The 24,979-nt window shown below is 39.1% G+C and overlaps 1 protein-coding gene across 5 annotated transcripts in view; it reads left to right on the top strand.

Annotated features, from left to right (window-relative positions):
* MPP7 (MAGUK p55 scaffold protein 7) overlaps nucleotides 1-24,979 on the top strand; it is a 259,014-nt gene that overhangs the window by 14,422 nt on the left and 219,613 nt on the right. The window contains exon 1 of one of the 5 annotated variants that reach the window (XM_075212008.1): nucleotides 13,073-13,108. The exons of the other annotated variants lie outside the window; for them this stretch is intronic. The gene's annotated coding sequence lies outside the window, so the exon portion shown is untranslated. Of the gene's footprint in view, nucleotides 1-13,072; nucleotides 13,109-24,979 lie in introns of those variants that run through there. 5 annotated transcript variants of the gene reach the window in all.

Raw genomic sequence — 24,979 nt, 5'->3', positions numbered from 1 at the left:
AAAATGTTTTACAGAACACAATCTAGAATCTTTCACATTTTTTTAATTTTTTTTATTTTAAACAGCCCTCCAACTAGCATAACTGGTGGACTCCCATGTTTTAATCCCTTAACAACTAAACACATTCTGCAGCTATGGTTGATCTCCATATAGATCACATAAGAGGGGCAAACGATGTGTATTAATATGGTGCTACAAATCCACACCACATGCATCTAATTCATTAATTTAAACATCAAATCTAAAAATAATACATTTTCAATGGTTTATAATAAATGTAATCCATAGTTCAGTGTGTTGACTTTGCTTCACAATTGTTCTCCATGGAACTGAGATTTGTTCTAATATTTGATATTAAGGATGGATGAAATGTATACATTTCCTAATCTCTCTCCCATATATCATGTTTGTGTACAGCTAATTTCACGGACCTACCCCCAGCCGTAAGGATTGTTGAGTACATAGCTAAGGGTATTTTACCTGTTCTGGAGTGATGCTATTTAATAATTACAATTAAGAGGATATTTTTTTACTGACCCACCTATTATAATGGAGCTACAACAGTTAAGACAGGCACTGAAAAGTATCTGGTCTCGATTAATCTTTTATCCCTTGGTCATGTCATTATTCTTATATTTACATAATAGATATTTATTATGCTAGCCCTATCTTTATGTTCCATTTGTGTTTGTTCAGTGTAAATATTGGAATATAAATGCTTAGTATGCATTTTTTCCATTATTTTATGTGGCATCTGTAAATAGTTTAGAAGTTTTGCTTGCAGTTTACCTTTTAGTAGAGCGCCATTGTCTTTGTCTCTGTTCCATAATCCTGGTTTTTGCCAGTCCTCTAAAAGCCCTTCAGTCTTTTCGCCTGTACACATGAGCATTTCATTCTGCGTCCTCATCCTTTTTATTTCTTGGAAATGAGCAGTTAGTCTAATCATATGATGCAATTATTAACAGAAGAAAATAAGATGCAACAAACCTTTGTGTTCACGGTCTTTTATCCAGTTTTAAAAATGCAGAATGTTGCATTTTTTTGCTAGTCTTTTTATTTTTTCAACATTGAGTCTATGGCAGCGGTTCCCAAACCCTGGAGTGCCGCGACCAGGGCCTGTGGTGAGCAGGGTAAGAAAGGCACCAAGCGCTCCCCTCTGCCTGCCATCATCATCATCATCAAAAAACACTAATACACACATACATTTATTCATATGTGCTAATAACACTCTCACAATACAATAAATTAAGGAGATTGTTATAATGGGTGTAGTATAGACATTCTTAAAACATGACAGGGCATCAATAACCCCAAATTGTGCTCTAAAATTATATTGAGAATATGCAGTGTTCTGTAGTAGACATAATTAAGTTTTATTTATTTTTTTTGTTACAAAGCCTTTAATCAGTTTTCCCTTAATTTGTGACATTACGGTTTTCTTAAACTATTTTTTTTTATTTATTTTTATTTTTTATCATGGTATCAGCTGGTTGTTAAGAGTAATTTTGTGCTTGGCCTCATGGAACCCCTATCTTCTTTGCCTCTCAAGCATTTTAGATGTCCCCTTGTGATTAAGCCAACCTCGCATCTCATGATCATACCTGAAATGCCCATATAATTTTATATGTGAAATCCCCCTATTAGGTGTCTTAATTTAGCATCACTCTGCTTACTGGTAAGAATACACACAGAGGTGTTCAGCTTTTTCATTGAAGGTGCTACTACTGATTGAAACTTTACCAAGTGCCATGCAATTTACCATGGCAACCACAGCCACATGACATACAATGTAGTGAGCAAAAATTCTTTGGATGATTTCTATCATTAAATCCACCTCACCACCCTCATTTTCCATCATGTGAACACTGAGAAGCTTGGTGATTGACTGACTGGCTCAGACTAAGACATAAGGTTACACTCTGCTGGGAACAAACAGAAACCTAATGTTCCCAGGTTAGAGACAGTCTTTTTGCAGTGGTATACCTATTTGCCCCACAGAACAAGCTTGCAAAGGGGACACTTATAAGAGAACCTCCTGGAAAAATAATCTTCAGATACATTTTAAAAGGTACAAAATGTTTTGCTAAAATAAAAAAAAAAAAATAGCTATGTGTATTACACTTTGAATAGAAACTTGATTTTTCGGACATAAAAATCGCCCATTAGGTTCCAAATGCAGTAAAACATTTAATGTATCCTAATTCTAGTAGGTTGTAGATTTACAGGGGCACAAGCACTGACACTTGTATTGTTTCTATACTTAATGTGGAATATACTGATTGCTATTTGCATATTTTGTATGGTATTGTAAAATCTTAATGGGAATGTTTATTATCTGTGCTGATTTCCCCTTTAAATGTTCTTTTTATGTTCAGCTAAACCAGTGGATTTATATTATTCTGCACATAATGTAACTTTTGTAAACGTCAGTAGGAAAAGCAAAATTGCCTGTTTTGCCAGTGTAATTTAAAATTTAAATTGCACACATTGATAGAGCTATAATAGTAGAACTAATGAACTAGAATAAGCATATCCGACATATGTTGTCAATATATATTATATTATATTTATTTAATAAACATGTTTACAAAATAATGTCCTTTTTCATGTGGTCTGGAAATTGATCTGAAGAATCAGTCACCATGAGATAAATGAGTTTGTTGGGCTTCTTGTTTTGGGAAATTAAATTACATCCTCTCATCATATTTGTACAATATATGCTTTATTTTCCAAGTTTATTTCCCATGGAAAGTTTTCAGATTGGAAGGGTCTGTTATATTTTGTTTAGTACAAACAGTTACTATCGTATAACTTTGTTAAAGGTTTAGCAAGACTCCACGGTCTTAAAGTGAACCTGTCACAATTTTCTACTTGTTTTCTTGACTTTGTTTAGAGATCTGGCTAATAACTAACATTTTGAGTCTCTGGTTTTCCAATGCTTTCTTGCCATTCATCCCTCTTTTGTGACAAATTAGGATATTAGAAATCACCATGGGGGTCTGTGCACAAAGCCACAGGTCTTTGAATACCAAAGTGATTTCTGTTACTCTTATCACTGGAAAAATCCTTTTTATTACTATTATGTGTATTATTTGGTACACCAAATTGTTGTGTATTTTTTTTTTTTTAATGAGCGAAAGGTTATACGCAGCCTGGTGAGGTGATTATGCCGTGTGTCTGGCTGGACAAATCCTGATCATGGTGACTTAAGATGATGGTGACAGAGGAAGTGGCTCGGTACACCGCAATTTTCACCATTCTACTGAAGGCAGCACAGTGGCTTAGTGGTTAGCACTTCTGCCTCACAGCACTGGGGTCATGAGTTCGATTCCTGACCATGGCCTTATCAGTGAGGAGTTTGTATGTTCTCCCCGTATTTGCGTGGGTTTCCTCCGGGTGCTACGGTTTCTTCCCACACTCCAAAAACATACTGGTAATTTGGTAGGATGCTATTAAATTGCCCTTAGTCTCTCTCGGTCTGTGTCTGTGTAAGTTAGGAGATTTAGACTGTAAGCTCCAATGGAGCAGGGACTAAAGTGAGTGAGTTCTCTGTACAGCGCTGCGGAATTAGTGGCACTATATAAATAGATGATAATGATGAAGGCAGACTCTAAATGTCATCCCTATTTTCCATGCACCAGAACTATGGGGGTAAGCATTTCTACTGGTTGGCATGTTGCACAGACTGGTGTAATGTGTTGGTGGGACAGGGCCTCCTACTAGATTTTTGTTCCAGCATTGCTGGCTCCTAACTTATTGATAGTTTTATAGTGGGCTGGTATACTACCCTATGTACGTGGGGGAATGCAGCGTCTTAAAGCCAGATAAATACTCTTTCTTATTGCTGACTTAACTCTGCAGAGCACTTATAAACCTGGCTATACTGGATATATTAACCATCTATCCCTAAGATGCATGCAGGGCAAGGGGCGTGGGCATGCCTGGTTCTATTCCTTAATATTTTTTGCCTTGAATTTTCTGACTTGATCCATAAAAATCAGTGCACCCTGACTACCTGTTTCTGAGCTATCAATGTTTTCTCACATAAGTGAACGCTACTTTTAAGCTGCATGAATACTGCTGTGTAGATGGCAGAACAATGTTGGGATTAGGTTTTGGAGCTTAAAAACAACCCATTGTTCTGCCTATTTGAAGAAAGATCTTCTATACACAGGCGTTGGCTCAGGGACGATGAAGTTTTTATGCCGTTTACGTTCGTTGTAATGTGGTGTCAGTTTCAGGGCCTGAGTACATTCCTGTGTACATGTATATGATTCCCTGGATAGAACATCCCTATTTCTATTACCACACAGTCATTAATGTCAGAATGTGCTGAGCTGCTGAAGTATTTGTACATCTGATATTATCCAGGCTCTGCCAGATTCCCCTTGCAATGTATATGATAGGAGACACCTGGAATGCCATAGAGTAGAGAGAGGTGTCAGAAGCATTGCTTATGTCTTGAAAGTTTGTGAGTCGCTGGTTCATGCAGGAGGCTTGACATACCTCACCTCTGTCTTCCATAAATAGTGTTTTAAAGATCATATTTTGCTTTACTACATAGTGCCTTTGTCACCCGGATATAAGCATTTTAGTCGGAGTTCTGCGACTCAGGAAAACGGAGGTTAGAGGAAGCTGTGTGCAAGCATAGGGCAGCCTGGGAGCTCCTTTCAAAGGTGAAGCTCACTACTGGGCCGGCCTTCTCTATACCTCATGGCTCTCCTAATTTATTTATTTCTTGTTAGATGAACCTGTATGACATATATTGGTAAATAAGATGTAGTTTCAGGTTATGTGAACAACACTGTGTAATCCGGTGCACCAATCATGTGATCAGCATGGACCACTTTGGCTGATATGTCTGGAGACTGATCTACGGATATAGGCGCCAATATACTGGTATGTGGGGGCACTGATGATGGTGTAATGTTGCTAGTTGTGTGTACTGTACAGGCCATTCGGAATGTGTAATATATTGTTAATCTCTTGTATTACTGCACTTGGGGCATCCTGTAATTTTTAAGTGTATAACTGCTCCGTCTATAAATTTAGTTCTCAAATATGGTAAAAGATGTAAAGTTACATATAGCAAGTTGTCTTGTCAAATTGGTTTATTAAAGTTAAAATTACAATAAAATAATTATTTGGGCACCACGGTGGCTTAGTGGTTAGCACCTTTGCCTCACAGTACTGGGGTCATGAGTTCAATTCCCAACCATGGCCTTGTCTCTCCCTCTCTCCAATGGGGCAGGGACTGATGTGAAGGAGCTTTCTGTACAGCGCTGCAGAATTAGTGGCGCTATATAAATAACTGATGATGATGAAGTATTATGGATTAAAGATTTTGAGTGGGGAAATTGGGACACAGTCAATTGGGACACACACCTAACCTTTTGGCTCTGGCACCTAGCTTTTGTATTCATTTGTCCAGGGCTGTCCAATGTGATAAGGCCAAAAATGTTGTTCTCATCTAAAGAGACTTTTCCGTTCCATGAAAACAGAGATTTGATTTTTTTTATATATTTTAATTTCATCTAAACAAAGAGCAATCGTGTGTTAAGGTGAGTTTGTGCACAATAAGGTAATTGCAGCTTGTTGCATCTTGCAACTGGCAAGGTGTTGGGTAACATTACGTTGCCTATGCCTGCCTTAGACATCTGTTGTACAGACCGCTCCTTGTGTGAACAGACGCATTTAAAATTTACCCTTCAAAGCCAAAAACGGTTAATTCAACGGATCGCTTAGTTCAATCTAAATGCATGTTTTTATTTTTGTTCGGCATGCAGTGGAGACTTGATGAACCATATTCTCTGTAATTATGCAGTGGAGAAGACACCCAGTCTGTCATCATCTACTAGGATCCAGGCATGTAGGTAGCATCTGGACAATTTTCTAAATTGTAAATTAGAATACTTTTTTGAAACCTGTTTGTGTTTGCAAATATTTCTTGCAAAGATATTACTAGTTCAACATGCAATGTCTATGATCCCTATCTTTAGCGTGACCAAAGATCTACTGTACAGCCATGTTCAAGGATGCTTTAAGTACAGGGTTAATTTTCAGGGATGACAACATGGCACCAGTTGACAAAAATACTGAAATTCCCTTTTAAAAAGAAAAGTTTAAGGGTTCATATACACACAAGAGTTCAAAGACGGCTCTAGGTAAAATTGTAGCCAAGTACAATGTCCTTGCTTTAATAGAGCATTAGAAGTCTGTTCATTAACATCTCTGCACAGTTTCCTGCAGCATAGTGTACAGTGTACTTAATGAGCGTTTACTTGACAGGAAGTGAACATTTGTCTCAGAGTTTGTGTCTGCAAAGGTTGTGTGTTACCGAGATAAGTAATATATTTGAAATTTAATTACACTATTTATCTTTCACTAAATCTGCCCAGCATGATATATGTGGCATCCATTTGTGAATGGTCTTAGTGACTGATTTGTGGTATCATAGGTGACATTAATGCTGTGTATATATTAGATATTGCCCTGATGATCACATGGGCCAATAATGTCATACCCAGGATAATTTATGCTCAGCTTTGTTTTTTCAAAATGACGTCTTCAGTGTCTTAAAACTGCAGCATCGCTTATTACTGGGACCCTCCAGTGCACATTACTTTTTCACAGAGCAACAGTAGAATATCAAACTAAGATTGTTGTAAACAAAAGTTACTCAGGTAAATCGGCCATTAATCTGTATTGTGTTACATGGGGCGGGTCTGAAATTCAAGGTCATATATCAAACATTCACAGTGTATAGGCCTATGGAAGCAAAGCATCATGGGAGAGCTCCAATAGTGCATTATGTTTCAAATCCAAAATATAGTTGATGTATTTGAATGGGAATAAAGAATGACTTATCTGGATATACTGTGAGTGTCCTGGTCACAAACACCCAGTGTGATGTCCTGTGGACAGAATGGTCTCGATCAATTTAGATATAAATGTTCTAGTGTGTTCTTATGTGTGCTATGTTGTTCATTCAGACTGAGGTTTATGCACATTTCCTTACACAGCAGACGGCTATTTGCTACTGTATTAGCTGCAATTTGAAGACAATGACAAGTTGTGTGATTGACAAGCTTTTTACTCATCCACTTGCTCCGTCTGCCCTGCTATAAGAAAGTAATACAATTCTACCAAGAGCACAATGGGAGAACATCTGTCTGGGATTAGACACATTGATATGTGTCATTTATATGTTGGTACCTACAAATCTATCCACATAGTATAACAATGCCTGTTGGTGCTTTTATTGGAAGGAGGGGTCCTTAGCTGACCTAGTACATTTGAGCCTGGTTCATGGGGGAACGAACCATTACATGGACTGGCAGATGTGATTGTCACTAGTCACCAATGTCTTTTTGTTTAGACATTAGATTTATGTGCCATAATATTTATATTGCATTATGATGCAAAAGCACTTATCTAGCCAAACATTTGTAGTGTTATGGTGAGTACTGCACAACTAATAGAAATAAAAACAGGTTTGTGAGCTAATTGGGCAGATGGCTGAAGAGGGTACAGTAGTAAAACTGATGGAGGATGATACATTTCGGTTTGACAGCTACACTGCCTGAGCCAAGGTTTCGTGTGATGACCTCATCCCTCACTAACACCATTAAACTATCTGTATGTAGATTATTTGGCTTTATATACATATAAAATGAGTGGTACTATGTCTAAATGTATGTCTACATGTGTGTGTATAAAATGTGTACAAACCTTACTCTGAAAACACAAGGGAAAGTGAGGATCACTGTCATCACAGCTGTCTGCACATCTCAGTCTGTATGAATCTTTATTTCAGCAGCACTCAAATCATGTCCTATAGGAACAGTTGTCTTGTAGACTCCCATTGTGGCAACAGGTACTCTGTAACATTTGATAACTAAGGCATATTGTAACTTGTAAAGCTGGAGGTTATTCATTTGCCTCTGTCCTTATGAATTGCAGTTTGTGGAACGTACACACGGGTGGTTTGGTCTCTGCATAGTGAATAGAGCACAAAGGAGAATGTAATTGGGATCGTTGAACCTTATGGAGAGTGTGTCCCCTCTACACAAGATGTTCAAAGAGCACCAGTGAATGTCAGAGAAAAGCATAAAATGTGGCATTTTGTATATACAGTACATTTACTATTGACAAAGCTTTCCCTCTTTCTCTCTCTCTCTCTCTCTCTCTCACCATTTATTTATATAGCGCCACTAATTCCGTGGCGCTGTCTGTGCTTCGGCAAAAACTCGGCTTCAAAAACCCGGGAAATTGCAGGGGCGGCGGTATGAAAGCGGTATAAATGTAATATTAATTTTTATTAACTATGCATGTGTTTGTTTTTTTATGATCTGCTTTTATTATATATTTCCTAGTAGTCATATTGGTTGCATGTGAATGTTGGTCACAGTCAATTCACTGCGGTGCGGTGAAGCTGCCTCAAGCTGCAGCTGTTGTCATGGAGTTAAATGATTTATACAATTTCTCCTACCCGCCTACATAGGCAAGGACTTGTTAATACTGCAAACAACATTGGGTTTGACTTTAAACGATATCTAACTCCCACCCAAATTTTAAATACTTAGCTATAAATTATTGAAGGAAAATACAACAGTGTCCACAATAACCTTTATCTTTATTTACCTATTATATCTCCACAACTAGACCCTTGAAGCCACCACATTATCTGTTGGTCCATATCCGAACAGAATATAATGCTGAGAATGCAGTCAGACAAGCTGCTGTGACATCACTGGCTCTGCCTCTGTGATGTCACAGCAGCTTCTATGTATGTGAATCCACCAGAATCCAGCAGACCACATAGTGGATCCTGCACAGCAAGTCTCCAAACCTGTCCGTTATTGTCTCTCTTTAGTTAGAGAAACACATCTCTCTCCTACCAAGACAATCTGCTGCAGACGGGTGAAAGAAAAGGTTGTATAAATAGTTAGGTATAAACACTTCAGTTATTTAATGTATATTTAGCTCAGTAATACACAGCCTTTGATATAAATTTATGACAATTACTGGCTTTATTTGTTTAATATACATATGAGTGAGTAGGAGCTATTGATCAATGATCCCTATAACAGCTGTACATTTTAGAGTAGCTAGAAACTCACACCAAAGTGCATGTCATCCTGTTTTTATGCTATTCAATACATCACAATGATACATAAGGTCTACTCTTCATACCTATGCTAAGACCATGTAGATCATTTTCTTAACTTTGCTGTAGTATTAATCTATTAATGTATTTATTACATTTGTACAATTGAATGGAGTACTCAACTTATCAGGCACAAAGCATGCTGTATGTGATTTCCCCACACTACCCCACCATTTTTTGGAAAGTAAACTTGAAGACAAACAAAATGCTTGGATGTAAATAAGCCCTTAGTGAGTAAGATGTGATTTGATAGGAGCTAAGGTTTACAGAATTTGGAAATGTATACTAATTTCTGTTTGCATCTGGCAAGGAAGGGTTTAGCATATGTACTCTCTATGTTAATAAATTAACTTGAGCAACAAATGATATCAAGTGGAGACAGGTCCAAGACTCTGCTGTAAAACAGACTGCTGTGAGCACCACACCTAGTACATGTAGGTACATTCATTCTAATGCTACAGAAAAGCCATTTGGTGTATTCTTCTGATGAAAGCCCAGCGATGTACTTTCAATCATGTTTTTAAAGGGAACGTATACTTTATTCAGACAGTCTTCCATTGAACTGTCTTCAGAGGTGAGATGTATGGACATTATCATAGACTGCGCTGTATTTATGTGTATACTGCTCTTATTAATGTGCACTACTCACCTACAAACATTGGAAGCAGATATTTGTTGTGGTGAACCAATATTCAAATCCATCCTATCCCTTGTTTTAGCCCAAAATATGTCTGCCTCCTCTGGGCACAGGAGATGGGCACACTCACATAACTGGGAACTATCATGGGGTTTTAATTGGGATGTAAGGGATTATTCACCATCCCGGTCCTACCAGGCAGATTCTTGCTCTCGTGTTGTAACCCTCACTAGGACAGTCACATTCAGGGTGTGGGTTACAGCGCAGTTGTGCAGCATGTTATTAGTTGGCAATGTGCGGGTGGAAGAATGCTCATGGAGCAGTGGTAACATCATATCTTATTACAATGCAGTAACTGCACAATACATCTTTACAGGAGCAGGTGTAGCCTTGAATCACAGAGAAAGAACAAACTGCTTTCAAAAAGCAGGAACAATCTTCAGTGCACAATCTATAAAGAGGAGGAACAAAGAGCAAAAGGTTAACACTATGTAATCCAAACCATGCGCTTATTTGTAATAGAATATACATTTTTAAATTATAATTCAATTGCCCAGGTTGTTCACTCTGCCACCTTCGGTGAGTGCTGCACTCAGAGGAGTGTAGTGTGGTGAGCACGGTCAGCAGGAGGATGCTATGTGACATCACCAGGCGTGGGAAGCCCCAGAATTCTGTGCACTCAAGCTGGCATTCTAAGGTTATAAATTATATCCTGGTGAGAGGGGAAGAGAACTATGATGTTCCCTTTAAAATTAAGCAACAAGAGGAGGTGACCGCTTGTTAAGTGAGGGGCTAGAATCTGTGTGGGCCCCTTCAGAGACTTTGCCATGGGGCCACTACATTTCAATTTATGCTTCTGAACATAACCATCACTATCTTACCTGAATAGGCCTTTTCTTCACTGCCCACACATCGGTAATTACCTAACTAGAGGATCATATGTATGCAAAGTATTAGGATCTGTGGGTGAATTCTGTTTTGCCAGTTGGGGTTAAGGGTGTGTTGATTTATAATCACCTTGACTTATCCCTTCAGTAGTCATTGATGGTGGGATCACATTGACAGTTCTCCAGCCTGTTCTAGAAGACTTCAATGTAAGAATTTTCTGAGAACAGTGGGCATTCTGTTACGACGTGAGGTAGCAGAGACGGGCTCGGTGCAGGTTCAGTATAACCTTCCCTCGCACTGCAGCACTGTGTGAAATCTGACAACACAGTGGGCTCAGTCTAGTTCTGTCACTACAGGCTGCTTGTGCCAAGGTTTCTTGTTGTTACATGCCTATGTTTATGGGAGGTGATTATCTCCTGTGGGTAGAGGTTGATCTGGGACACTGCGGCTCAATCTAAATGCAGAGCAACAAAGGGAATGGCACAGTCACTGTTTCTCTTACAGTAGTTTCATTTCTTACCTTTGGTAATTACTGTAGGTTTTTCTTTCTTCTGCTAAGCCTTAGTGTGGTATGTCAAATATGCTTCTGTTGTCCGTTTAAGACTATCCTGAATGTCAACTTTTGTATTATTATGCACCTGTATTGTCTGTGTTGTGAGGAGTCATTCCTCTGTAATAATATAAAAATGTTCCCATTCGGGTCTCTTCTCAGTACACCTCTGTTCTATGTAATTGTTACGTCAGACAAGCTCACATTGTTTTTGCTGTATTGTGAGGTCATAGACTCCACACAAATAGTTATTTGAGATGAGGGTCTGAGAGCTGCAGTTCTGGTGCATGTATTTGCTTGTGTTTACCATGAATACATGCAATACCCCCACACATGGCCTAGCATGATCTGCTGACTGCCTGAAGAGAAGTCCTGTGTTACTATGGGGTATCACTGTTACCTCAGCTCTGCAGAACAGGGGCAGAAGTGACTGTGGTAAGGGGAATTTTGGTTTTATTGGTTCTTTTAATTGGCTTCTGACTAAACTGACCCCTGTGTGTGTAGTGGTGGAATTAGATTGCAAGCTCTACTGGAGCAGTCACTGATGTGCCTCAGTGAAGTCCTCTGATGGTACAGCATGGCGGAACATGTTGGTGCTATATAAATATAAGAATAATCATCATGTGTTTATTTGATGTTATTGGGCTTAGATAAGGGCTTGGCAAAAGAGGTTTGTGTCTTCAGTGCAAAGAGGACCTAAGGCACAGATACTCTCCCTGATTTACTAGAATAAACAAACACATAGACACCTTGAGATGACGACATATTAGGTGACACTTTTGCCCTCAGCTAGGTTGTGTTGTATGTAATCGGTGTGTTTTTCTGTGAGGTCATGTTGATCTATTTCTACTAGATGGCTCAAGGAGCTAATCAATTTTACTGGGAAACATCACAGCCGTATAATATATATCTATGTGTCTGCAGATTAAGCGCACAGATGACCGAATTACCTGGAGGTGTGATTGCTGCCAGCAACAACTTCTATTCTTAGTGAAGAAAGACAGGTCTGGTACATTGGAGGGAGTTCTGCCTATATGATTTGTGACAGTGGTTATTTGTCATGTGTTTGCTGTATCTTTATTGTAAAAGCAGATGTTAATTATAATTGGTTTGTGATTAGGATTTGTTTTTAAATGTTCAGTAAAACACTGCATTTATTAATTTATTGAAGAGAACCTCATTGCTATACATAGTTCCACTTCTTAGTATTGAATTAAACATAAAACCCTCATATTTAAACTGTGAGTAAACATCAACTGTCTGTATATAATGATAAATGCATGTTCTAATGACTTACATCAGTTATAGAGTGTTAAAATAGGACCTTCATACGTGCGCTTTCACTGGTTTGGCATGTGGTATGATCGTACAAGTATGACAATATACAGTGTGTTACTTACAAAACTTCTGAGTAGTTAAAGTCTGTTGTACAAAACTTCTAGTGTTTGGCAACATTATCCACTGAATATTCTACTAAAATAACCAAGGAAATGAATAATGACCGAAATGTAAAAGACAAATGTTTTTAGGTTGGTCAGGTCTTTCATGTCAGGAATATACATCGGATAATGCAACATAAAATTAGTAGAAGTCCGCTTGGAGATCTGTTATCTTTGAAAGCTCAAGGCTGCAGGTCCTGGATATCCCAGGTGGCATCTATTATCCTTTATATATTACAGTAGGGAGTGTATTATTTTTGTATAATACATGAGTAATATTTGTATGATAAAGAAATAAAAATAATTTATTTTATTGACAATTGTAATTATGTTTTGGTATACTTTTTTTTATGATTAAAGATTGTATGGAGGAAAACTGGAATGAAGTAGAGAAGCAATAAGTATTGTTCAGACTCAGAGATGAGGTATGTATGTCCTCAAATGGCCATAGTAGGTTATATAATTTTAAGCCAGTGATGTCAGAGGTTAACAAACATAGGGATATCTTTTACACCTGTTTATGCGTGTATTCACAGCACTCCAATTTTGTATATATCGTGTTAAATAAAACAAAGGTAATCTCATATCTGAGAGTTGCTTTATTTAAAAGGTAGAATGTATTGGCTTGAACATACCCTCCTAAATCTTTTACTAAACACTCTGTATAAAAATATGACTCATAAGTACAGTACTGTGGCAGAAAGAGGATACAATCAGTCTGTTTGTTTTGGTATCCTGGGTTATGACACTATGGGGCATATTCAATTAGGATTCACACCCATGATTACGTGCAGCTGCACGGACACCGGTACTGCAACATAGCGGATTTTCGTGCACACATGCGCACGGAAATCTGCGATGACACTTTACATGCGCAGCTGTGTGTGATCGCGGGCGTGAATCCTAATTGAATATGTTCCTAAGGTGCTCTCTTGATACAGTCCTCTTAATCAATGGAAATACATTTAATACAGCTGTTGTATCCAGGCTACACAGAGTTCTAGGACTGCAATGTACAGAGGGAAGACAGTGATAAGCAAAATATTTAATAAAAGTTGCAGGTGAGCATCTTCAAGCTAATAAATTAGTTATCTGATGGTGGACAAGCCTATATGACAGCTGTCACTTATGTTACTAAATACAAATATACACATAAATAATGTTATTGAAAAAAAATGCATGTACATCAAATCAACCATACTTGTACTAGCAGATTAGTTTATCGGGTTACCCGCACTTTATTTAGACTCCTTACATAAATATTGAAGAACTGGTTCCTCCAGTTCTGCAGCATGACATATAATATGCCATTATATCCGGTCTGGTGTGAGTGGCATGTAGGAGAAGCTTAGTTTGACATAGCTGCTGCATTACAAGTTCGCTTCAATGGATTTTTCAAACCATTTACATTGTATTGAAAGTGCCTTCTATGTAATGCCGGCACTTAATTAAATCGCTCTGCAGTAACCTCGGTGATGCAGTTAGTCATTGCTTAAATGGGGAACAAATTATACTTAATGAAGCACTTCAGTCTATTTTATGGCCTCTCTTATATCTTCATCAGGATTCATTAAAGGGAAAGTTCTTGTCTTGTTGCACAAGCTATCAGGTTCAGTAAATTGACTCTGAGCTCTGGGTTATTTGAGGGTATTCATTGTTGTAGTATTTTAGTCCAGTTCCTGATAGTGCAATGACCATACCATATTAGTACATAGAATATACTGTGTATGTTTAGGTGTTTTCATATGGCTATGGTTTGAGGTGTGTGTTCCCCTTTAATTAGAGGTATTTCACATTAAGATAATGGTTATGTCCCTAGCATATAATATAGGTGTGGGTACCTCCCAGTGGGATTCCACAGTAAAGCTAGGTACACACTACAGGGTTTTCGTCCAGTAATCGGCTCAAATAGCAAACATACGACCGATCGTTCAAAAGTCGGGTCAGTGTGTGTAGTGAAACGATGGTCGAAAGTCTGCCCAAATGGACGATTGTCGCATTATTTGGTTGTTCATACCGTTTAATATTTTCGTTCCAATCTCGTTTCCGTTGTGTGTGTATAAACCTCCGACTGATGTGTATGAAATTGCAATCATTGCTCACGACAACATGGCTGTAAAAAGTCGCTAAAGGGACGTCCGTTCTTCCTTTTATCGTACTTAACAAGGCTAGTGTGTATGCTGTCCATGGACCGAGCGATCGGATCATCGATCGCATGTAAAATCGGTCGGCATAAGAAGTTACTGGAAAATTCTGTAGTGTGTACCCAGCTTTAGCCAGTGGATTCAAACTGCGAGAAATGTAATCTGTGCTTTGTGATTGCACAACGGATTGGTCATGACACACTACTTAGAAGTAAAGAGGGGTAACTTTGTTGATCTTCTGGTGCAGGCTGGTGTAAGTGGCAGAATCGCACAAATCTACATGGTCGCATATGCAGGTTTAGAGCGATTTCACTCTATGTAAACGGGTTGGGTACCTGATACGATGCTGAGACCCCCGGCACTGCGTACCCCGACTGCTTAGAATACACGTTTCAAAGGATTCTGATGAATGAAGATGCCAGGCGTAGAATGACGTCACTTTGATGGGCGACTGTATTAATGTTGCTTTTAAGGTGTTAATTTAAGGAGGCGCGGGCTCTACAATCTACAAGGCTTTGTAAAGCACATTGTAGAGCTGGCGCCTCCTTAAATTAACACTTTAAAGCTGTTGACTTGTGTAGTGCACTCCAGCAATCGGATAGTCAATTTTGATTGCTCATCACCATTCTGTAAGGTATCTAGTGCATAAAGTGCCTGACTTCCAGATTTTCATCTCTTTAGGATACTAGATGGCTGATGAGCATCATGGGTACTTTAAATCATTTCTGATCCTTTAATCTTAGCAAGAGGACAACAGGTTATCCCATTTTAACTGTGTTTTTATTACCTTTTCCGCTTCTGTTTGCACTTGTATGTGTTCGTGTTCTAACCCCACTAAAACTTTTCCCCCTAACTCTGTCTCAATGAATGGTAGTCTCAAATCCTAAAGAGAATGCATAAACTGCAAAAACAATATTATGATTTGTGATCATCGGACTAGTTTAAGAGAACAATGACGCCACTTTTTTGGCTTATCTGTAAATAGTGCTTTTTGCCTTTAAATTGGTAATGGGAAATTCCTTTGTGCCACAACAATTTATTTAAAAAGAGAGAACAAAATAGGTCAATCAATAAAGCAAAGCATGTCAGTTTTGTCTACAGTGACCTCACTTCTCCTGTTCATAAATGCAGTAATCTGCAGTCTGTAGAAACATACCTGTTACATATTAGCCAACCACCCAAGCTCTGTCTTTACAACACCGCTATCTTAAGCAGCATCTGCTTTCTGTAATGGATAGAACATGTAGTCTGCTGGAAAGAATTACAGAGCCATCGTAATAAAGATGTCATTTTTTTTGTCAACACCATTTTAATTTATCCTGCCACGTTAATGTCACATTTAGCTCCATTTTATTTTATACATACGGGGCAGCATTTATTATATAGAGGCTGTTGAAAGCGCAGTATAAACACATTGGTTATTTATATGGTAGAAAGTGAACATTATTGAGATGTATTGGTTATTACTAGATTGTTGTTGCTACACATTTTTTTTCTTGTTTGTTGAATTTCTCAGTTTCTTGTGCTTTTCCTGGAGGTTATTCCAATAATGAAGACAATTTATCATTTTTTTTTTTTTATTTTTTCTTTCTTTTACATTGCAGTAATATGGAATAAGTGTTACGTTGTACTCTCCATAATAAGGACTGAAGCAGTTTTATTTATAGAACGAAGCCGTGAGAATATTCGGCCACTGCTCTGGTCACTGTGAATTCAAACTTATACAGCAGCAACTGAATACGATTACAATGCAACTAGACAGAAGTAGACTGTTTGTAATGCAGCACCTTTGTTTCTAGTGTTGTAGCTGTAGCCTAAAACATTTTGACATGCTGGAAGATAGTCTAAGGCAACCAGTGATTCTCCAGCTTCGGCCAGCAAAGTACGATTGGATGATAGTTCTGCAACAGCTGGGGAGCCGCTGGTCACCTGCCTCTGCAAGATAAGTGAGTGGAACTATCATGTTATTTATATGGGATTCTCCTCCTAGTTTACAGATTCCAAAGCGCCCCCACCGTTCATTTCATTTCTATAACCATTTACTATTGGTTGAACTGGTGTAATGGGACATGTAGTCTCATAAGAGCTAGAGAGCACAGGTTGTCTATTCCTGCAGTATATTGAGAATTTAGAGAATAGTGATATTGCAGGTAGGCACAATACAAGGCACGTGAGAAAAAAAGAAAAGTTGGATTTATGAACTGTGCAGTTGGGACTCTGTCGGTGTCCTCCATTTCCCTCACACATGACACTGCCCTGGTCACACGCAGCCCTGTCCTCACTTACACAATCACACAACTGGTGGACTCGTTGCCTCAGAAATCAGCACACTCATATCCTGTGTTCTGACTGTTGTGGAAGTTCAGATTATCTGATTGGCTGCAGGCTGCTCTATCCCCGCCCACTACAAAACGCAGGATACCTCCAGTGAGCAAGGAGAATAGGGGGCCCATTGAAACACACCTTAACAATGGGCTCATTATGGTTCAGAACAGCATTTGTAATGAGAAGTTTTGCTGCTCCATAAAAAACACTTATTTAAGTTACACCAGCATAAAGGACCAGGGTGTTGCCCAGTGAGAAATTGTGTTTAAAACTGTAATGTGGAAAATGGTGTCAATCTTTGAAGGTGAGAACCTTGTATCAGGAGTCTGAATTCTAAGTGCAGCAGATATGAGGGTCTTGTCTCTTTCTGATCCCTCCCCAGTACTTCCTGCACTGTTCCATACTCCTCATACACATAGTGCTAGAGACCAATCACTGTGCCCTTCCTGTGCTGTATGAGGAGCAGTAATGGTATAGGCTCCATCCCCTGTTTCTTCTCTACTCCAGTCCTGCATAGACACAAGCATGAAGGTGGTGCACTGATAGATGTGAGAGGATGTACAGTACAGACAATAACATGGGGACATGGCTGGGGCGCTACACACATACTAACTTGGAAAACATGGCATAGTACAGATTCAGACTCGGCATAGGACATACGTTGATCTTTTCCGATGTCTGCTTGCACTGCTGACTGACATTGAGCGTTTCATAGTGTGGAGGAACAGTAGCAGCTAGGGGTGGGGGCAGCAGTTCTCTTACCAGACTGCTTGGGGTCAGTTGTCTGTGTCTGTAAACATCTACACTGGAACTAATGAATCTAGTCTTACTGTCAGTGAATCAACCACAGATTAAAGTTAATGTTTATGTAACTATCAAACGTCCAGGTCTGTTTTATAATTGTATGTATTCTTTTGTATTGTGTTATTGATTGTGTCTGCACGATTAATATTGTGATGTACAGGTATGGGATCTAGAGTCTAGGATGTTTTGGACTTAGCGATTTCTATATAATGGTTCTTCTCCGTAATTTGGAGTAGCTAAAATATACCAAAAAATATACTAAATTAATTTTAAGTCCGAAAAATACACTGGTAATGGTGCATTTCAATAAAAGGGCGACATTGCAGCCATTAAAATCATTTTACTATAATTTTTTTTTGCATTCAGAATCCCCCCATCTGAAATCCTGTGCAGTCAGGGACTGGCTGCCAGACTTTAGCCCGGTAGGACAAGTACACAGCACTGGTCAATAAGTAGCGGCCCATTCTTAAAGGGTGGGTGTTAGATCTGCCCTGCGTAAGTGGGAGCCTCCTACTGTACAGGAAGATCCCATTGTATTGGTGGTCAAGCCACCAGTATTTACCTATCTAGCTTAGTTTCCTTTCTGCGCTAAAAATTAAATACACCAAATTCATAAAAAAAATCTCTATATATAAGCCATAAAAATATAATAATCCAAAGGCAAATAGCAGCTTCTTTCTTCTAAACATCCACACCTGAAATGGAATAACCTAAGATCAAAAAACATTGGATTGAAGGGCACTCATGGTGTAGTAATTAATGTACAATCAATGAAACTATTGAAAGAAAGCCGCATACATTTTTCAAATAAAAATAAAGCCAACATGTTTCGTTCTCTCGAGCTTCATCAGTGTGTGCATATATCTGTATGTATATATACACGCGTAGGCAGCCCGCCCTTGTTTGCAGTTGGTTAATGTAACCAATTGAAGACAGATCAGTCTTTATTGTGAATAAAGTGTCGTTATATTTTATTGAAAAAAAAAAAAAGAATTAACAAACATAAATTGAATATAAATCTATGGAGCAGGCCATGTTTTCCTTTTATGAGAAATGTATCTGGCACTAAGTAAGGTTGGTCAGATACAGTGGGGAGCACTGGACTGGTATCTCTCCCCCTGTCAGTGTCACTATCTCCAGGTGTCACATTGTGACTTATTACATGTTACACGTTTCATTTTCAGTTTTTATTCTATCACTTGAGTTCTGAGTTGTGAATAAGGAGGTAGATGGAATGCCCGTAAAGGTCATGTACTTGTTAATAATTACATGTATGGATTTCTTCTAGTGCTGTTATTGGGCTCTGAGATTACGTACCCCCTGTGTACGCCAAAATATCCCCCACAACCCTCTCTTCACATTAAGTAGCTTTAACAATGAGATCTGTACTCCTGAATTGAAAAGATAACCTTTAAGAAATTAAATGTTCTTTGAGATTCTTACAGCTATGAAGCTTCCTTGAAAAAATCTTACATTACACAAATTGAATTTTGCCGTCAAACACATTTTTCCTTTTATGTTATTCAGCCTGATGTATTGGCCTCTGATTTATGATTCAGATGGAGGTTACATATAAAAGAATCGCTCACAGCTAAATAGGAATATTATTCTATATCGGCTCTCCCTCCCGTCCTCGCAGCTCTGCCTGTTCCCTTCACTGCATGAACAATGTCTTTCTAGTGTAAAATAGCTGTTGTAGTTGCAATTTGTAAAAGTTCATATTAAAGTTAGTTACTGTACATTGGCTATGTGCTTATGCACTTGTGTTCACTGGCGTAAAGTCCGTTCCTGATAATGCGCACAGCAAGATTCAGCACGTAACGGGACTTAAGATGAGTCAGGCCCACTAACTCAGAAGCTCTGCTATCCAGCATCAACGTTTTATCCACGCTCTCAGTAACACACTAAGGATCTCCACACACCAGCAGGTCCTGTCCTTCAGCAAGATTTCTGCCTAATTTGGTGATCTACATGATTGACAGATTTGAACAAACCTTACGACGCATTTAATGCAATTGGGTGATAATCTCACACACTGCCAGATTGCAATAGGCAATCACATTTTTTACATAGGTCCCTGCTCCCTTCTTATTAGATGTTGATCAGGTTTGCCCATCTCTTGGGAGCCACACACAGTGATTTGGGACTGATGTGGTTTATGTTGACCATATTGGCCTTTGGGACACTGTATATGGGACAGCTTTACTTCTACATACTAAGTATCCTTGTTCTGTGACCTTAGTGAGGGGGCAAATATAATGGTTTAGTTTGAATTCACTACTTTGTCTGTATATGGAGAAGGATACAGTAAATTGTCACATGTCATGTGACCATATTACATTCAGCACTCCAGCAGTGCTTGTCTGTATCAGCATGGTACCTAATACAGTAAAAACAACTGTGTTACCTCTTGTATGTGACTTGCCATCTTCAGATGTATGCAGATCAAGGCTACAGCTGGCTGTAAAGGAGATAACGTGGTGATCACACATGGGGATGGCAGAGAGTTATTTACTACCAATTAACACTGTAGCAGCTTCCTTGGCCTGTAACTGAACTCAGCTGTTTTATTCAAGTATCAGAGCTGCTGAGATTAATGACTGATCAGCAGTAAATGACTTTCAATATGTTGCATACTTTGTGATTGAAAATACCTCTTCTGCAGTGGATGGAATATAGCATACTTACAACTTTATGGATTTATCTTCCGGGAGCCCGTCGAGGGAAGGGGGCGGGGCGCCAAAATCACGTCATTTTGGACCCGCTCCTGTGATGTAATGCCGCAAAAGCGGCATTTTACACAAGGGCGGGGCCAAATATCGCGGCATTTTGGACCAAATTCTGTCCACTTCACTAGGAAGTGGGCAGAATTCGGGAGATTGCCATACTGTCCCGGGAGTCCGTGAGACTCTCCCAAAATGCGGGAGCCTCTCGGACATTCCAGAAGAGTTGGCAAGTATGGAATATAGGCATTGTGGTCGACGCATACAAAATTATCCCTATAATCCAACATCATGCCTGTCACTGCTGTGTACAGTGGCCATCTTGTACTATGTAACTGTACATAAATTAGAAGTATAAGATATTTGCACTTTCAGAAGATGAAAAGGACACAGACTAGTGATATGTGGATTGTCCTGAAGTCTCTAGTGTTCGTGGGTTTTCTCAGCAGGTTGTGTTGTGGTGAGGGGTGGAAACAGTCTGTAAGTGTTAGTGGTCAGGCCGGCCTCCTTGTGTTACTGTTTAGGTGTCTGGTCACATGTTCATAAATTTAGTAGTTTGTTCCTCATAATTTGTATCGTGATATCCACAATATCACCAGTGAGTTTGTGACAGAAAAGTGGTGGCATTACTGCTGATTGGTTCATTTCAGTCATGTGGTTTAGTTTGGTGGGATACTTGATTGATTGTTTAGTTCTTATCCATCCTGTGCATCAGTAACACAGACCACTAGTTAATTTATGTGGGGTTTATGAATATTGCTTTTGTGTTCTTAAATACAGCTTCTGGCTTGCTGTAAGGCAACGATGTGTAGTTTTTTCTTTTTTTTTTTTTTTTTTTTTTTCATGCTTTGCAGACTAATAAGTGCCATGTAGTGATCAGAGAGGAGAGCCGTAACTAGGGTTATGTGAGAGGGGCAGCCACCCAGGGTGCAGATATGAAACTGGGCAGAACATTCTTGTCCCAGGTGCTAACATTTCTAGTTATGTCTGTGGCAGAGAGGCTATGCTACATCCCTATTCTCGGCACAATCTCAGTCCACCTCCTCTGTCAGAGCTATCCCTCCTGGCACATGATGACAAAGATTAAGTGTGTCTCTCTTGAAGGATGAACTTGAGTGTTGAAGCACCAGTGCGTTCCGGCTGTGAGACTTGGATTAGCAGCCATATAAGTATCCCCCACTTGCTGAGTTATAGGAGGACATCCTAGGAAAGCAAAAACAAATACATTTCATATTAATGTTAAACTGGTACAAGATTTGCTGTTTAAAAGGAAAACAAAATGTCTGTGGAATTTCAGCTTTGATTATTCCAGTCTGCCTCATACCTCAGCAATGTAAGTCCTAGAGAATTATTAGGGGGCAGTCTGAAGAATATAGGTTCAGGCCACAAAATATAATGCGAAGGGTAAACTTTATTTGTTTTAGGTGTATATTTTTAAGACTGTTATCTAATATTTGCTAACATAGAAGAAGCTTTTCAAGTTTCCAGTCAATAGAAATTTCCCCTTCACCAGTATACAGGTGTAGTGGCAGTAATTTAACATCACATGGAAGACTTCTTTGATGTGGAGATTTGCGATTTGCTGAACAAAGGACGAGGCTTCCAAACCTTTTTGTTTTGAGTTCTAAAATTTTGACTGTGTTGTTCATCTTTTCAGGGCATAATAATATATAACAATGATGTGATTTCTACCATCTCTCAATACCTTGCTGTGTGTAACATTATGATAACACACAATGCGCACACAAGTGCAATGTACCAGTCAGTATGACATTTTTGCCCGTTCATTTTCATGTAATCTGTTTTTGAGCAGTGTATCTATCACAGTCTTATCAATGTACCCCATTTTGTATTTATTGGGTGCTACTATACTGATTAATCTCGGAGTGGACTGTGTAGAAATCTATATATTTTGCATATTGTTGTTTCTTTACCCCCCACATGGATAACTGGCTGGCGCACTACCACATTCCAGACTGATTGGAATGTGAGAGGAGGGAGCACGTTCCTAATGAATTAAATGACTATCACAACAAAGACCCAACTTCCCTCTCTAGTGTCTGTCTCCCTGTCTCTTGAGGAAAGGGCCTGAGGTTATACTATTACACTGCTTGGGGTCCATTCTCATGGCAGCAGTGTAACCACAGCCACCTGCAGCAGTGCTGCGATTCAGCACTGAAATGTGTGAGGAGATACTTAATTGAAATGGAAGAATGCAAAATATGAAAGCGTCCTCTGAGCTCCATATTACGTTTACTATTGGAGTGTGACATATTTCTGGAGGTCACATGGTGCTTTCAGAGGTCACATGATCAGGATGTTGCTGAAAGCGGTTCCTGAAGAATGAGGAGAGTTTGTTTTCCCTGTTTGATCCCTTGCTGCATGCTCATATAGTAGCTCTGTATTCAGTGCCCACTGAGCCCGTCTGTGAATTTATATTCAAAAATAGATGAATTGTAACTCACAAGTGATGTTAATTTATGATAAGAATTTCCTGTGATATCAGTGAGTTGTGATCAAGAGTTTATTGGGAAGATTTGAGTATTAAACTGTAAAATATTAGATGTTAGAAGCCACAGAGATGACCAACTTTCTTTGAGGCCCTAATTGGTGGTGGATGGCTAAGCCAGCTTCCCATTTTCCCAGAGGTTTAAGGATAATTCACTTTTAAGAAAATCACTTAACTTGATTATACTAAGCCCAAGCAAGCATCTTTACCACTAGAGAGTGATACCTGTGGGCATAGAACAGTGATGGTCAACAGGTGGCCCTCCGAGCCTTCACCTGTGGCCCCCAGCTCCTTCCTGCTTTACTATCAGATTTGTTTTGTTATCGCTTGAAACTCTTGTTTAAAATGCTGATATGTTATTAAGGATATGTGTCCCTTTCTCTGATTAAACGATTAAGGGTAATGTGAGGGCCGCAACATGCCCCCAGAGTGTTTCAGGTTGCCTATCACTGGCTTTTAAGATCCAGGAATGCCTGGCCTCTTGAGGAGTAATATTGTTTAGTTTGGTTGATATAGGTAACAGACACTGCCTTTGAGCCTTTGTTAATAGTCTAGCCCATGCTCTCTGGCTTCACACCATTTTGTGTTACCTTCTCTGCAGGTATTGGCTCTGTTCATATTTCAATGTTTAGCTGATGCAACCATGCTAGAGGCAGCTTGATGTCACAAAAGAGCGATAGATTGGGCTTGATTCATTAAGGCACTGAAAACCAACATAAATAGTGTTTTGTTTAAAAAAAACCAAACAAAAACAAAACCTATGCATATGCACGACTGTATTCAACTAGGAACGGACCTGAGAAAGTCTCTTGTTGAATACAGACAATTTTTATTATCTTTTATTTATAAGGTGCCACAAAAGGTCCACAAACCGTACATGACACACACAGAAAGTAGTGATCCACTGCATGATACATGAAGAGCAGAATACAAAACACAAGACCTACTGAATAAACAAATACAAATAAAAAGTTAATGCAGAGCAAATAATTTATGGGGCAGAGAGTAAGAGTGATGACAGTGACCAGCTTGAAGTACCCCTGGTTTCTTAATATCCGGCCAAGGGAAGCAGGCAAAGAGGAGGTACAGAGGTATAGAGTGATGGAATAGTAGAAGGAGGGCCCTACTTGTGAGAGTTTATATCCTAAACAAAAGGGGAAGACACATATAGTGTGATATGGATTGGGGGAGTGGCGGTGACAGGCGGGATAAGAGTTAGGAGGAAGTCTTAAGGCCACACTTGAAGCCTTTGAGAGTAGAGGCTAACCACCTGATAGGGTGTGGGAGATTGTTTCTACAGCCAGAGAGCAGCCCAAGTCCTGGAAGCAGGAGTGGGAAGAGTGGACCAGTGAAGTGGTGAGGCGGAGGGGGTGGCGAGGAGTGTAGGTAGAGATGTTGGGGTGGGGGGATTGATTGGGACTTTAAAGGTGAGGGTGAGGAATTTTACACTGCAGGATATGTCCAATACACATGTGGAATATAAATTCCCAAAAGAATGCACAAAAAAAAGAAAATAAAATTATTCCGTGATTATCACCTGTTAATAATAGTCATTAATGACAAAATTGAAAAATATTTTTTTCCCATTTTTTTTCTTCATTCTAAAGCACTTATCATGATGTTATTAATGTCCACTGTAAATAAAATGAGTTGCTCCTGATTGCAAACACATGTTCTAGCATACATACACAGCTGTCATCACTAGTAATTGGCACTTACACCCGACCTGTACCTAGTGCAAGTGATATTACAGAAAAACACGTATGTTTGAGATGCCTATGCTTCTGCGTG

The sequence above is a fragment of the Mixophyes fleayi genome, chromosome 5, assembly GCF_038048845.1.
Source record: "Mixophyes fleayi isolate aMixFle1 chromosome 5, aMixFle1.hap1, whole genome shotgun sequence".
Taxonomy (NCBI): Eukaryota; Metazoa; Chordata; class Amphibia; order Anura; family Limnodynastidae; genus Mixophyes; species Mixophyes fleayi.
The sequence above is the reverse complement of the archived record's forward strand: the minus strand, read 5'-3'. Positions and strand labels throughout refer to the sequence as shown.